This window comes from Mercenaria mercenaria, chromosome 1, assembly GCF_021730395.1.
Source record: "Mercenaria mercenaria strain notata chromosome 1, MADL_Memer_1, whole genome shotgun sequence".
NCBI lineage: Eukaryota > Metazoa > Mollusca > Bivalvia > Venerida > Veneridae > Mercenaria > Mercenaria mercenaria.
The window spans coordinates 12,980,405-12,996,751 of NC_069361.1; the positions used below are offsets into that span (position 1 = coordinate 12,980,405).

The window sequence follows — 16,347 nt, forward strand, 5'->3', positions numbered from 1 at the left end:
TTTATATAGTAATTGCAGACTTCATGACTTCATTCTTATTTTGTACATTTCTAAAAGCATCTCTTATCACACAATGCATATGACCACTTCACAAAGTCCCATCTGGGAGCCTTTGGTTCCACCGATAGTCTTGTTAAGGTGAGTCTCTAAAAATATGTGCACGGCCACCATGTCGATTCTTTAGCTGTTATGAAAATAGTCACTTTGTTGGTTACCGTGCTTATAGTCTTACTATTCAAATTTCAGGAGAATCAGACAGTGAGCAGAGGAGCAAGCCATTTAGAGAGTGGTTGGGAGAAATGCACTCATTGGTGCAGTGCAGGCTCTTTCCTTTTGACATCTGCAACAGCGAATAAAGCTGCCTGGAATTAAGTACAAACAAATGTTCTGCACGGGAAAGTGCTGTGAAATCATTGACAGTCCAGACACAAATAACAATAAACTATTTCTGTTCAAATACAAGGGCAGCAAACCTCTATGTTTTGTTTTCAAAAGTTTAATTAGTCTGTTTAAAGATACAAAAGAAAGATGTGAGAGACATATTTTGTACATAAATAAGACAATGTAGTGAAATTTACCCAATGTTCAGACGAGAGCTTGGTATCTACATTAAATTTGTACATAGTATGTGTACCATTCACAAACTTAAAAAATATGTAAAGGATATGGGAACTGAAAATGGCACAATACGAAATTTAGTGGCAACGCGTTTTGCTGGGAGATTGTAAACAGTATTTACATTTGTCGTTATTTGTTCTTTTTTATTCTGGGAAAACGACGACAAACTAGCCAATTAAACCACGATTGACGGATAGGATGAGTGGAATGTTAGTAGGCAATCTCATGGGTATCCGACGATGACATTGACAATATTGTTCAGTTTTCTTAGTGTGTTTTAAAAATCATAAGACACTAAATAGACATGTTGGCACGCAGATTAAAATTATTCATTTGACAAATGTGACCTTATGGCATTTGAACATGAACATATAGAAATAGAAATCTACTTCAAAGGAAAAGAAGCTGATAGACATGAGGGATGGAAAATTAAGGTCGAATACTCTTTTTTTTTTCCTTAGCAGATGATTAAAATCAACGCAAAAAGAAACAATTATACTGATATTTCACATGGCGGTCATTGTAAATTTACGTTGTCACGTAGTCAAGTTGTCCCTAAAGTCACGTTACCAACTTTAACGGGCCGTTATATAACTAATTAATATGAATTATAGAATCTGAAGAAATAATAATAAGAAGATATTCATACATGTACTAGTACTCGTAATGTCGTCGCAAAAAAAGCAACAATATCAGTTATGAAAAGGTTTTTATTAATTTATGAAACGTATAATAAGTTTTCATTATGTCACGTTGGTGAGTGCGCGGCTTATGTAGCGTATTTTGTTCCGTCGTTTCACAGCGTAATTACTTCCATAACAATATCATTCGGGCTATAACGAAATATGACCTCAGATAAAAATAAAATTGCACATTTTTAAGGTTTTGTTTAAATATAAATTTTGTGTCATGAGAGTCATACACTGGTACCCAGCCAATATTTATAGGTTATTAGCTTTATATCGGAAAATATGCACGAGTTCTTCAGCGGGAATATTCTTTCGCTGAAGAACGAGTGCATATTTCCGGATGCAAAGATAATAACCTTTTTATTACATACGCATCTACACGTATAAATATTATGTAAATATCATAAATATGTTCAATAGCCTGAACAGGATTGACAATACTGAACTAAATAGAAAAAAATAGTGCAACAACACACACTGAATTACGTCACGCACCCGATTTGAAATTCAGGCGTCAGTGTATCGAAAAATATTGACGTTTCCGGTACCAGTGTAACTGAACGGGGAATAGAAACGAGTATGTAATAAGTCCAGTAATACTACACGGTGATGAACTGCGGAATGCAATAATATTGATTAATTCATGCGTAGGACACAGACACTAAACAGTTCTTTAATCTGGCCTAATTTTATGTGTATACGAAGTCATAAGATAACATTTCGTTAAGCTGTCGATAAGGCGATTATATGTGAACAATAGGTTATGAATTTATGGTGTGAATTGAAAGTGTATAGGAGACGAGGTGGCCGAGTGGTTAAGGCGATGGACTGCTAATCCATTGGGCTCTGCCCGCGTGGGTTCGAATCCCATCCTCGTCGTTACATTTTGTCGTCATGTAAATATAGGAGAATATAGTCGATGAATTTGTGTGAACTGTTTGCTATCATACATTAACCATTCAGATATTTATTATCTTTTTCAACTCACTGTGCTCCCGGAAGGTAGCATATTGTCCGCCGTCAATTAAAATTGTGTAAATTTTCTGGGCGTCACAATTGACACAGAAAAGTATGTGAATGGTACATTTGACAGACTTGGGGGCTTGTGAAGTTAAAAGAAGACAAAAAAATTATCACATGATACTGAATTTTATTTTGATGGGCTAATCAGTTGAATTTATTCTTTTTGAGCTCTAAAATGTAAATATCTGACGCTCCTTTTCATATAAACGATTAATAACTATTTCAAATCCATGAAAATATTTCGAGTTTCTTTTTAAGGAACATAGATAAACACACGTTAGGTATCTAAAATAAAACAAAGAAGTATAAAATACACATTATTTGTTTTTATAGCTCTTTGAATAAAACAATTACAGTCGAACTTCGTTCTCTCGAACTCGATGAGTCCGGCAAAATATATTCGAGTTATCTACAGTTCGAGCCATCGAACAATATACATTATAAAGAGATTTTGCCGGGACCTGATGAGTTCGAGCTAAGGGTCGTGTTCGAATTATCTAAGATCGAGTGAATGAAGTTATACTGTATCTTATTCAAAGTGCTATCATTTATTTTGGAAACAAAACAAATGGTAACATAAGGAGTAGTGGTTTAATAAAATCTGATCATAATATACAGCAACAGAACTACTTGAAATAGGATAGGAGTCACTAGTTACAAAAGACACATTGGTGTATATACCAGATTACTTGCGTTTTTTCCAAACCATGTCACAGAAAATCTATCGCACAATGTACCAAATAATGTTGAATATTTTACCATATTTGCTAGGAGAACTCGGGCATATTTAAATTCATTTTTTTTCCTTTTTCAATTCCCATATGGTACACTTCTGATCCTAATAAGTCACTTATTATCACTCAGTATTTTTTAAACAAATTTTACACAAACTGTAGTAGGATGAACAAAAACCTTTTCTTATTTTAAAATCTGAGTGGAAATTCGTCGTGTCTCTTTAGATGTAAATCTGTGAAAACTATGAACATTATTCCTGTCAATGTCAGGTCTTCATTGACCAATGCATCGATCATTTTAGACTATTTATTATTTAACAGTAATGAGCATTTACCAGAGGAAAGTGAAATATTTATTGAAGCTGAAACACATAAAAAAACGTACTAAGCGATTTGATCAGTTGATCATTAATTTGTAGGTCAATCATTCATATTCCTCAAAACAATCCTGTTATTCTTTCTCATATTCTTTATTCTTGTGTTAACTGGCAGAACACCACTTTTTTATGCTTACAAAGTTTAATTCAAACAAAAACTTACACATTTTTGACTTACAATATATTTGAAGTTTTGTTGTCATGTTTTGGTTTTCTTAAGAGTTTTAAAGAACTTGTTCCCGTTTTTTTTTGCCTTTTCTTCCTTTGTGTTGCGTATGTGTACTGTTTTGTAATTATAGTAATTGAAATTATGTAAATAGGAAAATAAAATATGATCCAAGTAACAATTATATCAGATTTTTGATTGGCGATTCTTAAACTAGTGCTTTCAGCAGACCGTTTGTGTGACAGCTCGTTATGATTAGAGAGACATCAACTGCTAAATGCTTTAACAAATGGCCCTTATTTCTCCTATCTTTCAAAACATCAACACTACTTGGCAGATTATCATCCTTATAGTTGGACAGAGTTTAAAAATATACAAAAAACTTTACTTCCTACAGTAGCGTCAAACGTAAAAAATGAACGTACAGTCTAACCTGTATTAAGCAGCCAGCCAAAGGAGCAACACAACCTTGCCATTTAATACAGGTAGCTGCTTAAGACAAGTTGAAATTAGAACAAAAGTCGATTTGGGAAGTTAGCTGACTGGCTGCTGAAGGAAAATGGCTGCCACATACAGATGACCGTAAAGGCAGGTTCAACTGTACTATATATGTTGTGCTGTAAATGTTAATAAATTGTCTGACAGAGATCTCTTAGAAAAACTAGAGCCCCATAATTAATATCAATCGCCGTTTGAAGTATAGCGATTAATCGTTTCAATTTATTGCTGGTTTGACCGACGTCCCTTATCGTGATTCGCTCCGAAACTTTACTGTAAACCTACGACAGGCCACTCAAACACTGCTATAAAACAGCTTCCTTCATCACCATAAAGTGGACAGGTAAGAGCAGGAAGTCGCCATTACTGATCAGAGAGATATCCGGCAGACGCTTGATTGCTCTACAAATTCTTTTATTGACAAACCACCAGGCTGCTTCATGAGAAGCACAACATCCTGGCAATTACTTAAAGAGAAAAAAGAAAGTAACTTTACATCAAGTACATCATGGTAGTATAATTTTGCTCTTCTAGAAAGATGAATAAAGGCAGTCATATATATGCATCTCTTTTACCAGTGAGCATGCAAAATCATGACTGTATCCAATTCCAGTCTTTTTAAACATATCACTTGTTGTCCGCACTAAAAATAAAAGTCATTTGTTTATACAATCATATTAAATTACTCGAGGTTCATTTCCGTTTGAGTATGATATACTGATCCCAACAACTTGCAAAAGAATATGGTATCCAAACGATGTCACCTAGATAACTGGAATTAATTGGTTTGATACATGATACTAAGTTATCTTAATGTGCCTATATAAATTAGAAATATCAAAAATCAGCCGTTTTCTCTGCAGTCATTGGAGTGGTCACGTGATCGATAATAATTCAGACAAATTACCGGAAGTCGAATTTGATGTTGCTGAAAGAGAAAACCTCTCGATTTCGTATATCTGTTTTAAATTACATATTGTTTGATATGATTATCATAAACTTTTTGCAATTATCCATGATTTATTCAAAAGCATTGTCAAGTAATGATGGGAGGGACAATACGACACGTTCTGCTTTATCGAGGTAATGATAAAAATCCGTAAAAGACAACTGGGTTACTTTGTGATATCTTCATTTTTTTGCCTAAATTTTAAACAAAGGTTTTTTATTATAGTAAACCATTTATTATATTTTTGTACCAAAAATAAAGTGCTTAGTTACATTTCAGGACAAGATCATAGTACCATACTATGTATAATCACTGTGAAATATCTTCTATCTCTATGTAACCTGTCCATTCATTTTTCTTTGCTGATTTTTAACCATATAACTCAATTTTAGTCAATTATACCATTAAGCGGTTGATTTATTACCTCAACAGTCTGAAAGTCATCTAGCTTGGTGTTCGTGAAATTGAATCTAAATTTAGGTTAAACAATCCACTGAATTACAGCTATCCATTTTCACTGTTTCCCTATTTCCTTTTCTTCCTGTCATTCATTATTGAATAATTTGAAAATCAAGGAGTTTAATTTATAGAAATCCATTAAGACACAACGAAGGAAGTAAAAGAACTCCATTAAAGGAGGGGTTGTTTAAGAGTTGAGGAATGGCTTTTCAGGGGCAGATAATTCAAATGTCAATTATCTGTGTACAGGGTGACGCCGGGACAGCGCGAGACAGATCAATGTCTGGGTCGCAGTAAATTGATACAAATTCTGTATCTATGCTGTACAGGTCATATTCCTTTTGAAAATGAAAACTTTCATTTTAATAGGTAAACGATATAACTGACTTGAGGTCAGTTTCATCCTCACTGATTTATAGAAATGTTTGAATAAATTCTTTGATATATAATTCAATTAACGATACCCTAACAATTACACCTAAGAATGGCAAAAAGAGAACCTGAAAGCCTGTGATAGTCGCATGAACCCTACAAAAACCTCATTAGTTTCAACATATAACGTGGACTAATATCGCCATAATGTTTCCGCACAGATACAATCTCACAACCGGTTTCGGGGAAGGGGCTAACTTTACGCACATACAGATCCAACAAGAATCCAGTTTACTTTGTTAAACGACACTATGCAGTTTTGACCAGTTGATGACGTTTGTAAATTGTTTTATGATATATCATGTTTACATATTGCCTGATAGTCTTTGACCTTTGACACTTTGGGACAAAGGCACTATGATCCACTTACAGTACGTGCGTGTAACGTACATATCAATGTGGTTCGTGACATCTTATGTTTCTCTCTTTTCTTATAATCGTCAACTGATATACCGCATGGCAGCACTATAAATATGTATAAAATGTATTGTTTTGTGTAAAATATCACATCAGATGATGTTTTGCACATCAAAGCAGCTAAATCATTTTGAAATATTTGTCCCACTTTGAGATGATAATCTCGCAATCGGAACGGAAAAAAGGTGAAAGAAATACCGGGAGGCTGAATGTTGTATGTAAAGAGACGTTTCGGCGATACTGTATGCAAGGTAGTCAAAAAACCACAGAGATGTTAGGGAATGAGATGTACTTAGATACAAGTTATGTCGCATTTACTGTCAGACGTACGAACAAGCGAATGTTCAAACATGATCTCAGTTTAATGCTACATAATGACAGTGTATATTTGTATATAACTTGTTGAAGGCATTTGTTTTAAATAGGAGTCCGAGAAGAGGGATTCTCTCGTTGCATGCTATGAACACCTCATTTGTCTGACGTGTTCCGCTACAGAGGTACAACTTTCATATATCAAAATGGAAATGTAAGTACTTGACAAGTCTGAAACAAATATTCATCGATTTGTGTGCATAAAGGATGATGTTTTAATAAATAAATCTTTCATTTCGATTAAGTATCGGTCATAGAATCCTTGCTTTTTTGCCGAAGCTTTCCGCCGTCCCACCTGCCGCAATAAGGTGTCTATTTTCAGGTCTGTCTATATGATGCTTCTTGATTCCTTTGATCTTTACCGCTGTCCAAATAAACATGTCCGATTATAAAATGCATAAACGATATTGAAGCTTTCGTTATCGTCTCCTTATCGCGAGATTTCACGATGCCTCGTTCAAAACATGTCGGAATCCCTACCTCGAAATTAAGCGTCTGATTTTCTTTGATTTACTTTTGAAATATTAATGCGGCAACACAACACTACTAATTTTCAACCGAAGCTTTATTCGACAATAAGCCTGTTTAGATAAAAATGACATATGATTGGTTGATAAGATATCAGTCGTAAACATGCTTATTGTGGCATTTATCGAACACATTCGCGGTTAGGGTAATGAATTATTTGATAAGTTAAATGTAGATTTGTGTTTCAACGTTCATGTGTTAAAAGATGTCTTCAACGAACCATTATTAACTCTCAGATATCTCTGCTACCAGTTATTATCTTATATCTAAACAGACAAGCCGAATATTTTGCATTTATTTACAAAATACAATGATAAATTTAAAGAACGAAAGACAATACACGTGTAACTGCTCCTTCTAAAGACAATGATTTTCTATTTCCAAGTAATACTTTCATGCCATGAAATGTACTTGAAATATTGAACGTATATTCTATCCTGAAGCTATTTCTTTTCTCGCATCATAATTTTTAACGTCAGGCAATAAAGGTGAAGCACCAATCTCTTGAAATAAATGTAAACAACATTTCATTAAAAATAAATTAATAGTAGTGCAACTGAGTTCAAGTGCCGATATTTAGCGTACGAACTTATCTTTAGAGTCGCAACTATTCGCATTTAGCATTAAAATATTAATGCAAACGGGAATTTATACTATTTTCAAACAAAAAATAACAATCATAGGTAAATTATTATTTACCAGAGTATATCGAAGAATTTTAGATAATTAAGATAATTAATTCATACTGACAAAAAATTCTCGCAGAAAAAAATAACCAAAAAATATAAACACGGGTTTTACAACGTTCAGAATATGTTTGTTTGTTTTTGGAAAAATAAAGTGAAAAATGCTGCTCCACAAAACTGAATTATGTTTTTAGAAATATTTTAGTGAAATTATTGGGATTCTCAGAGAAATAATAACAAATGAAGAGTCAATAAGCTTAGTTTGCTGACTACATTCCGAAGTGCTTTGTGCAGAAAAAAAATATTTCTGATGCGGACCGAAACGGACTGACTCATGTAATGATTAAAGACAAACCGACTTTGTCCGTATGGCTTTTAGGCATGCGAACTAACATTTCTCAAATTTCTGACCTTTGCCTTTAATCGTAATTTGAGAAAATATTTTGATATGTATACATCGTAATTATTTGCACTTTGTTTTGATGTATTCGGATAATTACGAAAAATTATTAAGAAACAGATGTTGCCCGGATAGATTGTTTGTGACTGTCATTGTGAATAGTTCCATTAAAACACTTGAAAAGACAACAGCCTTTAAATCATCATGTGAGTACTATTTTAATGCAATTTCACGTAAAAAAAAAGAAGAAAAAAAAAAGACAGAGCAATGTTCATCTAACACTTGTGAAATTATATGCTCTTCCATTTTAAATGCCAGCTTCATTGGAAAAAAACTTTAGCAGCAAACATACATTATCAGAACAGAATAATAATAATAATATTATTAATAATAACAATAATAATATCTTTATTATAATAATGATTATAATAATTATTATAATAATAATAATAAGTATTATTATTATTATTATTATTATTACAAAATGTATCATTATTACAATGATAATATTAAGAATATGTAACCATTATATTTTATTAATGATATAATAAGGTAATAAAAATAGTTATAATTAAAATAAATGTAATTATAATGTTAGAATTGAGTGATAATAATGAAATAATAAAAGAAATAATGATACAAACATGTTTTATTTTCAATGCTGCGCATATGATATATATTTGAATTTATTCTTTACTTTATATGAAATATATACCAATTTAAATTGGATATCTGGTCTTTTTCCAACTGTTTCTATTTTAGTCACAGTAAAAGAAATGACATGATATTTATCATTATTCATTAGAATCATTGAGGCGACCATAAAATGTAAACAATGACCATATTTTATTTTTTACGTAAAATATTCAAAATGGATGCAAATCAGAACGAGCGTTTATGTGACAAGAGAGCAGAAATAACAACACAAGCCTCATCGTGGTTTTGTTTGATAGAAAAAAAACGAAGTAAAAAGATTTACCAACTTTACTATACTTTAAAACACATATCACTTTGATAAATTATTTACTTACTATGAAATTTATCTTGATATGTTACCAAATAACTTAAGATTTTTCATTTCTATATTAAGATATCCGCTCATTCTCTTAGAATACAAACTTGTCGTTTTAATAGAAATAGACTGTCACGAAATGAGAGACATTGCCAATGATGTAATACCTATGATATTGAAGATGAGTACCATTCTATTTTAATTTGTCCTTGTAAAAGTAATTTACATAGGGGACATCTACAGACATACACCGATGTTCAAAGTTATCGAGCAATTGCAAACTACTAACAAATCTCTATTACACAAATTTGCAAAATATGTCAAAGAAAGTGTGAAAATTAGAAATGCAATCATAAATGTCCATCCTCTATGTAAACTTCTTTTATTATAATTCATCTTTCAGTCGCACGTGATGCAAAACGATATGCAATGTAAATGTAGAAATCTAATTAAATATATGTTCTGTTCTGTTGGAAACATAATTAACTAAATACAGGATTGTTGTTTAGAATAAGAAAAGTGTGCCAGTTTCTGAGGGGTATATTTTTACATTTAAAACATATACTGTTTGTCTTTATAATCAGCATTCTTTAGTTTATACAGTTGAAATAAAAAAGAAATTTCACGGAGCGCAATTCCAACAAATGATGGCACCTGAGACGCAATATTTTACGTAAGGAACATATATTTTGGAAAAACACTAAGGAACCATATGTTTGGGGAGGGAGTTTTTGAAGAAGACCACCGGGTGTTTAGAAATATTATTACAGAAAAGTGTAAAATTAGACCCGCGCAGGTGTGAACTCCTGTGTGGGAATGGGGATATTTACGACATATAATGAAGATCTTGGAACATAATGAGACGTTAGGGCAGAGCTGGGAGTCTGTACTGGAACATTTGTTGGAAAATTGCATGATTAACATTTTATGCATGGAACTTAGCATCAATCACTTTGTTATTTATTTGAGCTTTTGTTCAGTATTTAATGAGCTTGAAGTGAAAGTATTTAAATATTTAGTGCGAAGAAATATATCTTATTTATGTTAGATTTTTTACTACAGAAGTATTGTAGAGAAAACCGAGAGCAGAAATGGAGAGAAAAACAACTGAAATTCATTCAGTCCTATTTTATCTATTATATAGATATACGTTAAACTAAATATATTTTGTATGGTGAACAAATATGCTTTTATTTGAAAAATGTTTTCCTACTGCTGCTGCTGCTGCTGCTGCTGATGATGATGATAATGATGTTATGACCACGGTGAAAAGCTGTGAAATATGCGGTGTTATATAGAATAGAACAGAACAGTAATTCAATATTAATGCAGACAATAATGTTTTAGCGACGTTTGGTTGAATTTCGATTCCAAATTATCATGGTTACGCCATCAGTGCATACAGAAGTGAAAAACGTCAGTTTAAAATGTATCAAAATTGAAATTACTACAATTCTGGTACGAGAAATATTGAAATATTTTAATAAGACAATTTATAAAAAAAAACAATTTAGTTTTAGAACTGCATCGCATAGCCATAAAGACACGGAAACGGGTTCGTATTATTTTGAAGTTTGTCCAGTGAAATATTTTGTACGATAAAAATCACTAGTATTATGTCATTTGCTAGCAACATTGAGTGACTGAAAATGCACAATTTATACGTGATGCTATTTAACGATAGAAACAGACTTCAAAGAGCCCTTTAAAATGTAATTGAACCTAAGTGAAAGTTTCTATTTTTGATCTTTATCATTTATTTACACAATGTATGTTATGACCGTGTTTACAGAATGTATTTTTAATAAGGAATTTGAAATACCGATTTGCCAATAAAAAAATGAAAGTGAATAATTTCCACGATAATTGTTCGCGATATTTTTCTGTACAGAGCCAAAACTTGCATTGACTATCAACATTTGAACAGATATTATAATACAAGTATAATATATAGGTCCTGTATATGCATACAATTATGTTCAGTATATTCCTTTTTTAATTATATGGCATTAGATATATATCAGTGTAATTATTACGACAATAAATATTTCAAGAAAATGTAAAACAAAATATTGATGTTGTCGTAAGCTTCAGTTAAAGGCCTGATCATCACGCAAACATAAATATATCCCAGAAAAAATATATTCCTTGCGTTTTCTCTTCAAAATGGCAGTAACGTCATATGGCGACTTTCCAGCTTTTCACGGTGGAGAAATACCCTAGTTACCCCTTCAAGCATTATTGCAAGCACCGACCTTCCAAGCGGCAGATGTATGGCATCCTCGCCTCACGTGAAATAATTATACATCCAAAGGAAAGGTTTCGAACTCCCAGTTTTTAGAGATAAGCGACTAAACCACCCGGTCGCTAAGACCCCCTTATTTGAATAAACTTACTGAATGAACTGTGTATAATATTATGTCAAGATACATTAATGTTTAAATATCTTCTTTTAATTTTAAACATTTTCATTTGTTTTATAAAATATTCGTCGGCAGACGAAGAGATATTGAAAAATGAAATTTATACATTTCTTACTCAACCAACACACATCGATGGTTTTAGTAATATTTAGTATAGTCTTAGTGAAAAAGCTGGATCTAACCTCCTGTTTTCATATGAGCGTGTAGATCTCGCATGCAATAATTAAATGAGCCGTGCCATTGGAAAACCAACTTAGTGGGTATGCGACCAGCATGGATCCAGACCAGCCTGCGCATCCGCGCAGTCTGGTCAGGATCCATGCTGTTCGCTAACAGTTTCTCCAATTCCAATAGGCTTTAAAAGCGAACAGCATGGAGCCTGACCAGACTGCGCGGATGCGCAGGCTGGTCTGGATCTATGCTGGTCGCATACCCACTATGTTGGTTTTCTCATGGCACGGCTCAAATGTTTTCCATAGAACAATCACGGTTCCTAACTGATTTTCAACATTGTCAAGTTGTGGTAAAAGCGAAACCCATTAAAATGTCTTAGTAACAAATTGTGTTGATATTTTAATATTTTATAAAAATTGCGGTAAACGCACGTCACAACTGAAACAATTAAAACCATGAAAAGCAAACGTCTTTCAAATTTGTCAAAGCTTAATCATATCCTACAATAAACCTTTTAAACATCAAATATGAATTATTCTAATTCTCCTAAAACACATGATTAGAGACAAAAACATGTTAATTTCCTTTGTTGTATCGTCGATCAAATTTAGCGACCATATGCCTGCAGAAAAATCTTATTTCTGTCCAGTAATTTATCATTTGCAAAATGCATGGAACCAGATATTTCAGGGAATGTGAACCAAAAATTAATCGGTCGCTGGTGGTTTCCGAGGTGTCAAATTTAGTGAACCTAGATTGGAAGCAAACATGTAAAGGTGGCGCTGTGGTTCGTTAGAAAAACATGGCGGACTCTCGCGGGTATTTTCGGGTTTTCTCAAATTGTATCTTAACAAAGCTTTATTAAATATTCATAATTGCAGATATCATTGTCTGACAATAAAACAAACGCCACGAATTTTAGGACTGATTGTGATTTATACTGAAAATGATCGCTGACATTGCTGAAGTCAATAACGATTCTGACGGAGGACTCAACAGCATTTCGCCAAAGACAAAATCAAATGTTGAGTATGTATGCTCCAGCATTTTTCCTTCTCTAGGTCAAATACGACCTCTATTAAAATGAACCAGCACATCACGGCAAACCCGAATACACCCTGATAAATTATTATTTGTAGAAAATTCCTATGGTAATGTGATTATGCAATTCTAATTATCTTTATTGAGAAATGTGGTAAATCATTTTCAATTATTACAAAATAAATTTAACAGTTCGCCACACTTTTATTTGTAATGTCTGAAACACAACATTTGTGATTAAAAAATATTGATACTGTAATAAAAAGAGAAACACTTTTAGGACCAAAGTACAGAAAACACGATTCATTGTAAATTATCTACCTATAGGTTAATACAGATTGAAATTAAATAAACTATTCTTGGACATTGTTATTTGACATTCCATGTATGGCTTATTGAAGGATGAACAAGACTTCTGTGATTGAAAATACCAACATTAGCTTTTTTTCGATGACATAAATGATTTAAACGTATTTTTTTTTTAAAAAAAGAAAGAAATAAAACAATGTAACGAGTTCCTTTTCGTCTGATGTTATTTCAGCATATGTAAGTTGATGTGTTATGAAATAGATCCTTAAAATTTAGCAATCACGGTGGCCCAAAAATCGTGCTATCTGCTACTACAGTAAAACATTTATGTTCAAATTTATACGTATTTTATTTTTATACCTCGATAATTTTGTACTCTGCTCCATATAGATAATTGTGCACACAGGTGATATTGTTGGAGGGTTATCCTCAATGCATGCACGTTTTAATTGTCTAACATCATTACGAAAGCATCTGGTTAAAAGATATTCATGTAGCAGTAAAACTTGAAACTTCAATTTTGTATTTTTAGTTTGAAACCTTTGGAAGCCGTAAAGATTCCTATCTTGGACTGCAACAAACAAGCGTAAGAACGTGCGGGATCTGCAACTGGGCCAGGTGCTCTAACATACATCTAGTTCATCTCTGAAGATTCTCTAGGGCCGCCAATTGTTTTGAACAATATCATGTGTACAGTATTTCACAAACCATATGACATTTGAATATTGCGGACAATCTTAACTTGGACACTATTATGTAGGATGTCCCTTATTTCAGAAATTATTTTTTTAAAATCTTTTTATCTTTAAATCTAGTCATATTTATTTATTTTGTATGTAATTGTTAGCGCATTTAGTGCAGTTACATATAACTCCTAAACTGTGGCTGGAAACAAAGACTAGTAAACATAACACAATGTTTGACACATGTTCTTCTTTTCCACAAAAACATGAAGTGGTACGTTCAGCATATTTACGTGTACATAGTACTTTGGGGATCTCAATGACAACAAATATGAATTTGCGTTTACTTTCGTTTGGTAACATAAATCTCCTAATTACCATATCAAGCCGTATACAGTTTCAAAAATTATAGTAGTACTGGTAAAGTATTACACAAACTCACATAAAACGAAGAAAGTGAAGTAAATACAATGCACCAAAAAATTATAAAATATGGTAAAATTCCATGCAACCTTATCTTTATTGTATAATTAATGATGTACAGAATTATTACAAAATAAGGTCTAAGTATTAACTTATATACTTGTATTTAGATATAGCTTCCTATAGATTTGTAAAATTAATAAAAAACATTACTATTTTATAGATGGAGTTATCACATACTATTGCGCTTCGACTGTGCATATATTGTAAAAATGGACCAAGCCACCTTGCTTGTGTTCGTTGATGGTTGAGAATTTGTAGAAAAACAAAGGGTAAAATAACATCTCAAAAGTAGCACATAACAATAAAATAAAAACGGGAAAAGGTTGAAATATACCAAGCATGACCATATACTGACCCTGACCGAACTATAACAAGCTAAACCTTATTTTGACACAGATTAAACAATTTAACAATTTTTGATTATGATGTACAGGCAAGTATAAGGAGAACTTGAAGGATACGAACATATTGTGCCACCAATCTGAAAAGTAATTGCAGTTTTAACGTTATTTCAAAATCTAACATAAAACTGTTCACAACGGCGGCTAGTTTGTTATTCCTCGAGCATTCTGTGATTTCGGACGCGCAAATTAACGTAATCAATCAAGAGTTCCTGAATTCTAACATGATAGATGTGTTTGATTTTGTCTTTTTTAACAATAATATGATTGATGACAGGGTTGTCCAATCAGTTTCCGGTTACATCAAATACAGGTGTTAAAAAGTCAATTCCCTATCACGGATCCCATGCATGTTAATTGTTTCGCTCTATATTTGGTATTTTTGCAAGAATTACTATATCCATAGAAGTGGCATTTGCTGCTTCTTGTATGTTTTTGGTTTCATTTTCCGAATAAACATGTACAATAAAACCAGCATAATAAAACGTATTTTTGTACGAAAATACTTGTCGCGCTTACATCAAAGAATATTTCAATATTTTTTTTCATACAATCAAATTGGTTTGACCCGATTAAGAAATATTTTGTCAGTTTTCATACGAAAGTTCATGTGCTATTTTGGCCCATAGACTTTCATTTTTTTTAACAAAAACTTTATTTTCGTATACGTTTTATGCAAACTAAGAGTATCTAAATATTTTTTCAACAACAAATGGTGCTGGAATCGCAAGTAAAAATCTTTTAAAAAGTTTTATGATAGGAAAAGTCCCCAAAATGGATAAATCAAACAACTTTATATATCTTACATATAAAGTGTCAGTTACAGTCAACATTGTTCCATATGATTCTATATTCTATAGTGAATAGATCTTCTGTTGATTGATATCAGAGAGAGAAAAAACAAAAAACAAAAAACAACAAAAAACAAACACACTTGATTACTACAAGCAGAATAATTGCTGAATAAAGTCACGGATTAAATGGTATCGATTCTAGCCTTGACATAAACAGAAATTCAGGGGAATTTATTGATTCGAAATTATTCTTACGCTTTCGAACTTTCAAACATTACCTTTCTATATAATTTTGGACTCTAAGAAAAAATAACCATGAAGAAAAAAAAAGATCAACAAAAAAATATGAATTCGTTTTTCTTCTGCTGTTTTTCTTTCCGATACTGAAACGTATCAGCAAAATACTGGATTTAATTGGACTTAAGTCATATCCACCTCTGTGACACATCATGCCTGACAAATTGACCGTCGCGCAGTACTTATCCTGTTTTAGAATGTTCCCAAAGATCTTCCATACTCAACGACCATTTTTCGTTTATTTTTCTCTTATCTTTCTCCAATAAAACGCGGTCTGATTTCTGAAAGGTTTCACAGCATTCAATAATGTGTTTATGACAACAAAATAAGGTTTTCCTAAGATGCAAACAGATATTTTATGATTAATCATCGAGCTATC

At 32.4% G+C, this 16,347-nt stretch overlaps 1 long non-coding RNA gene and 1 other non-coding gene across 2 annotated transcripts; both read left to right on the plus strand.

The window, feature by feature from the left end:
- Positions 1-2,104: 2,104 nt before the first annotated feature.
- Positions 2,105-2,186, plus strand: Trnas-gcu (transfer RNA serine (anticodon GCU)). The gene has a single exon. It is a non-coding gene; the product is annotated as a tRNA-Ser (tRNA).
- A 6,284-nt stretch (positions 2,187-8,470) lies between these two features.
- LOC123545787 (uncharacterized) lies at positions 8,471-15,256 on the plus strand. The gene is made up of 3 exons (XR_006685442.2): positions 8,471-8,554; positions 12,839-12,986; positions 13,840-15,256. It is a non-coding gene; the product is annotated as an uncharacterized LOC123545787 (long non-coding RNA).
- The last annotated feature ends 1,091 nt before the right edge of the window (positions 15,257-16,347 follow it).